Raw genomic sequence first — 10,452 nt, forward strand, 5'->3', positions numbered from 1 at the left:
GGGGGAATGACAAATAAATACTGTTATCAAGATTACAACAAAATAAAACTCTAAAAAAATAAAAAATTGCTGAAAGCAAATGATAGCATAACATTGACATTGAAAATAATAGATGAGAAATAGTTCTGCATTTTACATTGAGAATTTTGTTGGCATTGCAGGGTGATCCAAAACCATGAGATGGTTGGCCACAGCGGCCAGACCCCTTATTGCGGCGTTGATGTCCTCCTCCGCCATCAATGAAGAAATTTTAGTTTAGATTTGTCGAGGCATGATAAGGAAAGCTCCATCGTGCACGTTCGCAATCGCCATGGATGCAGAGATCGAGGAGAGGCTGTGGGTGGCGCTGCATGCATGGAGGAGCGAGGAAGGAGGGGTAAAGGGAGGAGTAGAATGAAATTTGGGGAAAGAAAAGATGGTAGGAGGGAGAAGGAGGTGGGAGTAGAAGAAAGAAGAAATTAAGGCGGAGATTTCAGATTTTGAGCATCAGTGATGGTTTCAAAACCGTCACTAATACCCTAACCTAATTTTTTTTATATTTTTTAAATAAAAACACTAATAGTGGCGGTTTCAAAACCATCACTAATACCCTATTATTAGTGATAGTTTTACAAACCATCACTAATACTCCATTATTAGTGATGGTTCTCCCAAACCGTCACTAATATCCTTAACTAATTTTTTTTTTTTTAATTTTTGAAAAAAAACACTAGTAGTGACGGTTTCAAAATCGTCACTAATACCCTATTATTAGTGACGGTTCTCCCAAACCGTCACTAATACCCTTAACTAGTTTCATATTTTTTATTTTTGAAATAAAAACACTAAGTGGCAGGTTCAAAATCGTCACTAATACTCTTAACTAATTTTTTTTTTTGAAATAAAAACACTAGTAGTGATGGTTCTTCCAAACCATCGCAAATACCCTTATCTATTTTTTTTAATATTTTTTTAAATAAAAACACTAGTAGTGATGGTTTTGAAACCGTCACTAATACCCTATTATTAGTGACAGTTCTTCCAAACCGTCACTAATACCCTTAATTAATTTTATTTATTCATTCATAAATATTAGTAGTGATGGTTAGTCAATCGTCACTAATAAATGACTTTTAGTGACGAATTTAAGCCGTCACTAATACCCTAGAATCGTCACTAATATTTTCTCGAAAAAATTTTCGCGCAAAAATTGTTTACTACGCTGTTTTTAGAGACGAAAGTATTAGTGACGGTTTTAGTGATGATTGCTAAAACCATCACTAATGCTTATACTATTAGTGACGGTTCTTAAAAACTGTGACTAATACAACACTATTAGTGACGGTTTTAAAACCGTCACTAATACTTTCGTCACTAAAAACCTATTGTTGACTCTTTGAGTCCAATCCAATTTTTGATAATGACAAATCACTTGATATTTGATCTGTGCATTGAGTTTGTGAATAGGACTTACACTGAGCATGCACAGAAAGATAACGGGTTATAGACAACATAAAGTAAAGCTTATACATATTAGAAAGTACCATGGAACTTAAAGAGTATGAGAATCAAGATGCAAGCAGCAAAGTTTAAGAATGTATTGGGAATGGGTATTTAGAACTCATGTACCTACATTTTCGTATGATTTATCTTGAGGCTCATTACAACTTAGAATGATTTTAGGATTCATGCATTTCATGTACATCATTAGAGTACTTACATGGGCTTAGAAAAGTGTTTAAAATCATGGAAAACTTGTTTTATAAAAGACCCAAGCAAAGAATCAAAGTCGAATTTTAAACTGGAAATGAACATTTGTGAAAAAGGGGACTTCGGTAGCCTGAAGTTACCCTCAGGCACCTGAAGAATTTCTTCAGTAGCCTGAAGAATTAAATGGGAAAGACAGAACTTGGTAGAGGTGCCTCAATCGCCTGACCTTGGAACCTCAGGCGCCTGAAGTTGACACTTCAGGAGCCTGAAGTCGAGTTCGGTTGCCTGAACTCGAGGAAAAGCCTAAAAATCAGTTCTTTATTAAAAAGTCACATGAGGTATCTTATTGATCCAACGAATGAGATCAATCCTAAGTGTAATATACTATATATTATGAATATCTAAACCCTAGAACAATAGAGTTAGACACACAAGAAAGAGAAGAACACACCTTGTTGTAAGATTGTTGATAATCTACTCTTAGTGCTATTCGATTCCCTAAACATCAATCTCATATCTTCAAGTTTGGGCAAATCAAATCAAATTTTCAAGGGGAACTTGTTTACTCTACTGTACTTCAATCTAGTATTCAGGTTTGATCTTTCAAGTTATTAGTCTTGTGATTTTTACATCTCATCTCATTGTTCGTTCTTGACTAGTATTGAAAAGTATTGATCTTGAGTGTGCCTTTCGTACAAAAATTAATTTTCTAAGAGATCATTACTTGAGAAAGTTTATCTAACTTGGTAGATTAAATATTGGTTCAAGAGCATATAAATATACATATATTTTCTCAAAGAGCTTCTTATTGAAAAATCTAGTTTTGATTAAAAGGGTGATCTTGAAAGTACCTATACATATACAAAGCTATTTTAAACAAGATCATTATTTGTTTTATGGTATGTGATTGATTGAAAGGTTTGATTCAAGTGTGTGGTTTCTAAAAGGATCTATCTTTAGATACATTAAAACTTGATTTAATATTCTTGGTACTCATAACTATAATTTTAATTGAGGGATATTTTTCTGCAAATTAATATACTCACTTTTGTGGTTGAGTACTTGAAATAAAAATTTGTGATTTTGATTGAGTGTATATTCAAGACAAAGTTTTTGCTAACAAGTTCACTTCAATTATATAAGTGTGCATTTTTGCAAAGTGAACCAAGAACCCTAGTTTATTCGAAAGCGTTTTGAATTTATCTTTACTTGAAAGTTTTGGTTAAAAAGGGATTTGTGTGTTGAGGCATATCATACATAAAAAGATTTTATCGTTTTCATTCATTCACGAGCTTCAAGTTATATCATATGTCAATGTTTTAGGAATTTGAATTGTACTCACCAGCTTTTGTTAGAACCATTGTTTTTTAGTGTTTTTCCATATTCTACTGTATACACGGTTTGATGTGTGAACCGGTGTGAGAGGAGAGAGTTGTATCTCTTGTAAGCAGCGGAGTAGGAGGAAGCTGTGCCTCTTGTAAGCAGCAGATTGTAAGGGAAGCTCCGTCCCACTTTAAAGAGTAGGGTTAGTGAATCCTTGAGTGGTTACTCAAGGGGAGGACGTAGGCCAAGTAGGTTGAACCTCGTAAAACTGTGTTTACCTTCTCTTTTCCCTTCACTATTTATTTTCAGCATCGCATTTAATTTCCTGCTTGCTTGTGTATGTTGAATAACTTTGTACGCATTTAATTGAGTAAAAAGGAATTCATTGATAAAATAATTTTAATTCAGACATAAGTTCCTATTGGTAATTAGTTAAACTTAGAAATAGGGATTGATTGGTAAATAGGTTTCAAAGAATTTTTAAAATACCCAATTCACCCCCCTCTTGGGATTACACCTTAATCAATGTTTGGTATCTGAGCGGGTGTACATAGACGTAATTGTTAATTTGTAAAAAGATCACATGGATTATTTTGGTGTATCCCCAATTGGTGTGGAACAAATCTCTGCAAGACCTCCAATGTTTTATGGTGAAAATTTCACCGAGTGAAAAATGAGAATGACTATTTTTATAAAATCCATGGATTGGAGAACTTGGAGAGTAATTAATCAAGGAAACCTTGTTCCTATGAAAACTATTGATAAAGTTGAAATCCCTAAATCTAAATATGAACTGAATGAGAATGACATGAAATTAATGTAAATAAATTTCAGTGCTATGAACATTCTATTGCTTGGCTTAGATACTAATGTTTTTCATAAAATCAAGTCATGTCAAAGTGCTAAGGAGATATGGGAAGAACTCGATAGGAGATTTGGAGAGACCAAAGGAAAGAAGACCTCTACTTGGGAAGATCCATACTCAAATGATAAGGTAGTAGAAAACCGTGGCCTTGTTGCCTTAGTTGATGAAGAGGTACACTCTACTCATTCTACTTCTTATTCAAACACTCAAAAAGATTCATGCAATGACTATGATACATCTTGTGATAGTTCTAGTAGTGAATATTGTGATGAATCTGATAATGAAAACATGTCATCTTATGAGGAAGTACAACAGGGACTTGCTAAGGTTCTTAAAATGCTAACAAAGATGACCAACAAGAAAATAATGTTGGAAAGAGAAAATAAAGACTTAGCAAAATAGTTAGAGGATCTCTGTGCGTCTCAAACTTCTTGGAAAAAAGAAAAGACTGAAAACGATTTAGAAATTATGAAATTAGAAAACAAGAATTAGATGGCAAAATAGCTGAAAGAGTTAAGATCTAATATTTCGAGTGATAATGCAAAAGATCTTAAAATCTTTGAACTTGAATGCAAAGCAAACAAAGTGACCGATGAATTGGTAAAATTACAAGATGTTTGCAAAGGCTTAAAGAATCCAAAAATTCAAGACCTAGAAAGAAAGATAGAGGATCAAACTAAGATCATCCACACATTTACTAAGGGAAAAGAAAATTTTGACAAACTCTTAGGTTCCCAAAAGATGACCTTAGACAAAGAAAGTATAGGTTACAATGGAATTGAAAGTAGGAGAAGAAAGAACCTATACCTGGGGTATTTTGTTAAAGCATCAAAATTTTATGCTAGTACCTCCACCGGTCCGTATGCACACACCACCTGCGTATTATGTAAAAATAAAGGACATATTAAATTTGGTTGTCCATTTAAAAGGAAAGGTGTGAAGCTCAAACAGGTTTGGCGAATCAAAGAAAAATGAGTATCAAACAAACCCCAAAGACTCCTCGTTAGACTTTAGGATTGAGAATTTAGTGAAATCAGTCACACAAACAAAAGAGGGTAGTGATAACTAATAGGCTTGGGAATAGTGTATGCTTAAAATGTAAAATCTTAGTATGTGCATTTACTACACTATTATTATACTAAGAATCCTACGAGAAACTTAAGTCAATATGATTCTCTAAGCAAGATATCCAATCTAATTATCTAATGCTTTTATATCGTAATGATTGGGTTAAATGTAAACATATTAAATAACATGCAAATTTTGATGTATTCAAAGTGGAGGTTGAGAGATTAATTGTTATATCCTTGCAATGAGTATCATAAATCATAACATTGAAGAATAAATTCACTTCCAAATGGATTAAACCATTGTTGTTTAACGAACAATACTTAGTGTTTAACACATGTTTAAATATTAAAATCCTAAGTTAAGCAGATCATGTCCAATGCATAAGACTGAGCCTTAGGAATAAATCATATATTAAAAATCATCTAATCCTAAACTCACTCTTGGAGCCTCAAAGGATTAAAATCAGTCATCACTCTAGCCACAAGCACTAATAATCATAAACTCTATATCTTTCAAGTGCTTATTAAAAGATATCCCATTATAATCGAATCTGGGGCATTCTCTAAGAGAATAAAATTGTTTACAAAGACATTCTTAATGAATATTCCCGTTGTGCTTAAAACATAAAAATCCCTAAGTTTGATATGTGATTAAGCAACATCCTCCACAAGAAATCTTTACCATACCATGATCATATCCGGTAAAGATTCATCCATTAAAGGGTCATAACCTTGCTTAATTTTGAAGACATACTTATAAGGTACCGTCCAATAATTGGATAATCAGAAATTCCTAAAGAGCAACGTTCCAAAATTAATATTATTCAAAATTGCTCTTTGGCCTATGTAGTTGGATATATTCACTCTCACGAAAATATTTTGAATATTGTCCACGCACAATGAATATTCTTATAAACTTAATGATAATTAAATTGTTAAGAGTATTTGCAAAATCTCACTTCACAAGCTCTCAAACTTCAAGTCAAATCTATTAAAAGAGTTTGAATGTGTCAAATGGCTAAGCTATATGCTATAGGTTTCAATCTATATGAAAATGCGGATGACTAGGAAACTTGTGCATTGAGATCCATAAGAAAGGTAGCAGTAAAGGCTTATGACTCTAAAGTAAAATGGTTTATAACTTTTTGGTTTTCTAAGCTAAATTTGGTAAAGTCAAGTATAAATCATTAAAAATCTTAGAAAACTTGGCTAAACTGGTGAAGAATGATTACAAGGAAAACACATAAGAATATGACAAGTGCATAACTGAAGGGGAGCAAATTAGCTTGAAATACTATGGCTCTGAAACCTAAGTATAATCACATTGAGTATTATACTTTGTGTTTACCTCTGGTATCAAATCATGAAAGGTAGTGTAAATTCTTGTGTGTATATTTGATACAACATGTTAACCAAAATGATTTTTTTATACTGAACTAAATTGGTTGCATGCTTGAAAATACTTAGGGGAGCTGAGCTCCATTTCTAGAGAAAGAGTGTAAAGAACTCATGTGCATCATAGTCTCACTCTAGTTGGTCTAAAAGATTTCACAATGATTGCTTATATGGTTTTGAACTAGTAGTGACATAAACATTGATAAGTATATGCATTTCATTTTATCTATGCAAGTATTAAAATTCATAGGGGAAGCATCTTGAAATGATTTCCTATCTTATTGTGCTTACTCATATTTCTTGTGCTTAGATGTGCAGTGAATTTTTTGTAGCATGCTCTCACTTATGATGATTTTGTTGAATACACTAATTGAAAAGAATATTATTTTTCCAAAAACTCCTTGAGTTAACTATATGGTCTTGTTTTGAAATGCATTGATGTAATGAGGATCTGTATGGTTAGTCTCTCTAATTATAATACTTTGCAGAATGTACTTAAAGCAAATATCTATAACAAAACTTTTTTTGAAGATCCAAAAGGTGAGAGATATATACTAGAGTAAATCTTTGATGAGAACTAAAGTGGGAGAGATATTTTATTGCATAATCCATAATGTGTTTGAGCTAAAGGAAGTAAAACATGGGAGAGCTTTTCTAAGTTAAAATAAACATGGTTGCCTAGAACTATATTAGATGACATAATTCAGGGGGAGCAACGTCACTTAAGATGTGATAACTTGGTATCGAATCAATCAACTTTTGGTATCGCATTAATCAACATTTGGTATCAACATTAGTTCACCTTTGATTTAATCAATCAATAATTGGTATCCTCACATAATCACTGAAACTTATGCAAGGGAGATGGCTGATGTAAAAATGGGAGAAGTAAAATTTTTCCAAATCTGATGGTTGAACAAGATTAAAACTTTAAAATTTCAAAGGGGAGAAGAACATAAGGGTATGTCCATTCATGTCTCATTATTATACACCTTTTTGTTGATGTCAAAAGGGGGAGAAAAATCAGGAGCAAAAATAATGACACACAAAAATCAGAAGCAAAGAAAAATTGTCAGTGAAGTCATGCAAAAGGTGAGATATACAAAAGGGTAGAAACTATTATTGATGTCATGGTTGAAACATCATGAGCATATTTATTATGAGCATATTTCATATTTCATTTGGATTCAGGCTAAACACTTGTGTATGAACATGAGCATATTGTCATTCATTGAATATTTGATGCATTAATTGAGGGAGAGCCTTGTTAGGCGTAACACATTATATATTTTTTGCTCGTGTATTTGTCATCATCAAAAAGGGGGGAGATTGTTGACTCTATGAGTCCAATCCGGTTTTTGATAATGACAAATCATTTGATATTTGATCTATGCATTAAGTTTGTGAATAGGACTCACACTGAGCATGCAAGGAAAGATAATGGGTCATGGATGCCATAAAGTAAAGCTTATACATATTAGAAAGTACCATGGAACTCAAAGAGTATAAGAATCAGGATACAAGTGGCAAAGTTCAAGAATGTCTTGGGAATGTGTATTTAGAACTCATGTACCTACATTTTCGTATGATTTATCTTAAGGCTCATTACAACTTAGAATGATTTTAGGATTCATGCATTTCATGTACATCATTAGAGTACTTACATGGGCTTAGAAATGTGTTTAAAATCATGGAAAACTTGTTTTAAAAAAGACCCAAGCAAAGAATCAAAGTAGAATTTAAAACTGGAAATGAATATGTGTGAAAAAGGGGACTTCGGTAGCCTGAAGTTACCCTCAGGCTCCTAAAGAATTTATTCGGTAGCTTGAAGATTAAGTTTGGTAGCCTGAAGAATTAAATGGGAAAGACAGAACCTGGTAGAGGTACCTCGGTCACCTAACCTTGGAACCTCGAGCGCCTGAAGTTGACACTTCAGGAGCCTGAAGTCGAGTTCGGTTGCCTGAACTCGTGGGAAAGCCTAAAAATCAATTCTTTATTAAAAAGACACGCAAGGTATCTTATTGATCCAATGGCTGAGATCAATCCTAAAGGTAATATACTATATATTATGAATATCTAAACCCTAGAACAATAGAGTTAGACACACAAGAAAGAGAAGAACACACCTTGTTGCAAGATTGTTGATAATCTACTCTTAGTGCTATTCGATTCCCTATACATCAATCTCTTATCTTCAAGCTTGGGCAAATCAAATCAAATTTTCAAAGGGAACTTCAATCCAGTGTTTAGGTTTGTTCTTTCAAGTTGTTAGTCTTGTGATTTTTACATCTCATCTCTTTGTTTGTTCTTGACTAGTATTGAAAAGTATTGATCTTGAGTGTGCCTTTCGTACAAAAATTAATTTTCTAAGAGATCATTACTTAAGAAAGTTTATCTAACTTGGTAGATTAAATATTGGTTCAAGAGCATATAAATATACATATATTTTCTCAAAGAGCTTCTTATTGAAAAAACTAGTTTTGATTAAAAGGGTGATCTTGAAAGTACCTATACATATACAAAGCTATTTTAAACAAGATCATTATTTGTTTTATGGTGTGTGATTGATTGAAAGGTTTGATTCAAGTGTGTGGTTTCTAAAAGGATCTATCTTTAGATACATTAAAACTTGATTTAATATTCTTGGTACTCATAACTATAATTTTAATTGAGGGATATTTTTCTGCAAATTAATATACTCAGTTTTGTGGTTGAGTACTTAAAATAAAACTTTGTGATTTTGATTGAGTGTATATTCAAGACAAAGTTTTTGCTAACAAGTTCACTTCAATTATATAAGTGTGTATTTTTGCAAAGTGAACCAAGAACCCTAGTTTATTCCAAAACGTTTTGAATTTATCTTTACTTGAAAGTTTTGGTTAAAAAGGGATTTGTGTGTTGAGGCATATCATACATAAAAAGATTTTATCGTTTTCATTCATTCACGAGCTTCAAGTTATATTATATGTCAATGTTTTAGGAATTTGAATTGTACTCACCAACTTTTGTTAGAAGCATTGTTTTTTAGTGTATTTTCCAGATTCTACTGTATACACGGTTCGGTGTGTGGACTGGTGTGAGAGGAGAGAGCTATATCTCTTGTAAGCAGCGGAGTAGGAGGAAGCTGTGCCTCTTGTAAGCAGCGGATTGTTAGGGAAGCTCCGTCCCACTTTAAGGAGCAGGGTTAGTGAATCCTTGAGTGGTTGCTCAAGGCGAGGACGTAGGTCAAGTAAGTTGAACCTCGTAAAATTGTGTTTGCCTTCTCTCTTCCCTTCACTATTTATTTTCAGCATCGCATTTAATTTCCTGCTTGCTTGTGTATATTGAATAACTTTATACGCACTTAATTGAGTAAAAAGGAATTCATTGATAAAATAATTTTAATTCAAACATAAGTTCCTATCATTAATTAGTTAAACTTAGAAATAGGGATTGATTGGTAAATAGGTTTCAAAGAATTTTTAAAATACCCAATTCATCCCCCCTCTTGGGATTACACCTTAATCAACATTTGGTATCAGAGCGGGTGTACATAGAGGTAATTGTTAATTTGTAAAAAGATCACATGGATTATTTTGGTGTATCCCCAATTGGTGTGGAACAAAAATCTACAAGACCTCCAATGTTTTATGGTGAAAATTTCACCGAGTGGAAAATGAGAATGACTATTTTTATAAAATCCATGGATTGGAGAACTTGGAGAGTAATTGATCTAGGAAACCTTATTCCTATGAAAACTATTGATAATGTTGAAATCCCTAAATCTGAATATGTACTGAATGAGAATGACATGAAATTAATGCAAATAAATTTCGGTGCTATGAACATTCTATTGCTTGGCTTAGATACTAATGTTTTTCATGAAATCAAGTCATGTCAAAGTGCTAAGGAGATATAGGAAGAACTCGATAGGAGATTTGGAGAGACCAAAGGAAAGAAGACCTCTACTTGGGAAGATTTATCCTATAATCCCCCCTTTCGATAGCAAATCATAAGACTAAAATCATTTAATTAATGACCAGTTAATTAAAAGCATTAGGAACATAATAACTCAAACAAACATTAATGAAAACTACTTTAGATTAGCATCAAAGAGCAAGTATAGTTCAA

This window comes from Malania oleifera, chromosome 8 (genome assembly GCF_029873635.1).
Source record: "Malania oleifera isolate guangnan ecotype guangnan chromosome 8, ASM2987363v1, whole genome shotgun sequence".
In the NCBI taxonomy this organism is placed as follows: domain Eukaryota; kingdom Viridiplantae; phylum Streptophyta; class Magnoliopsida; order Santalales; family Ximeniaceae; genus Malania; species Malania oleifera.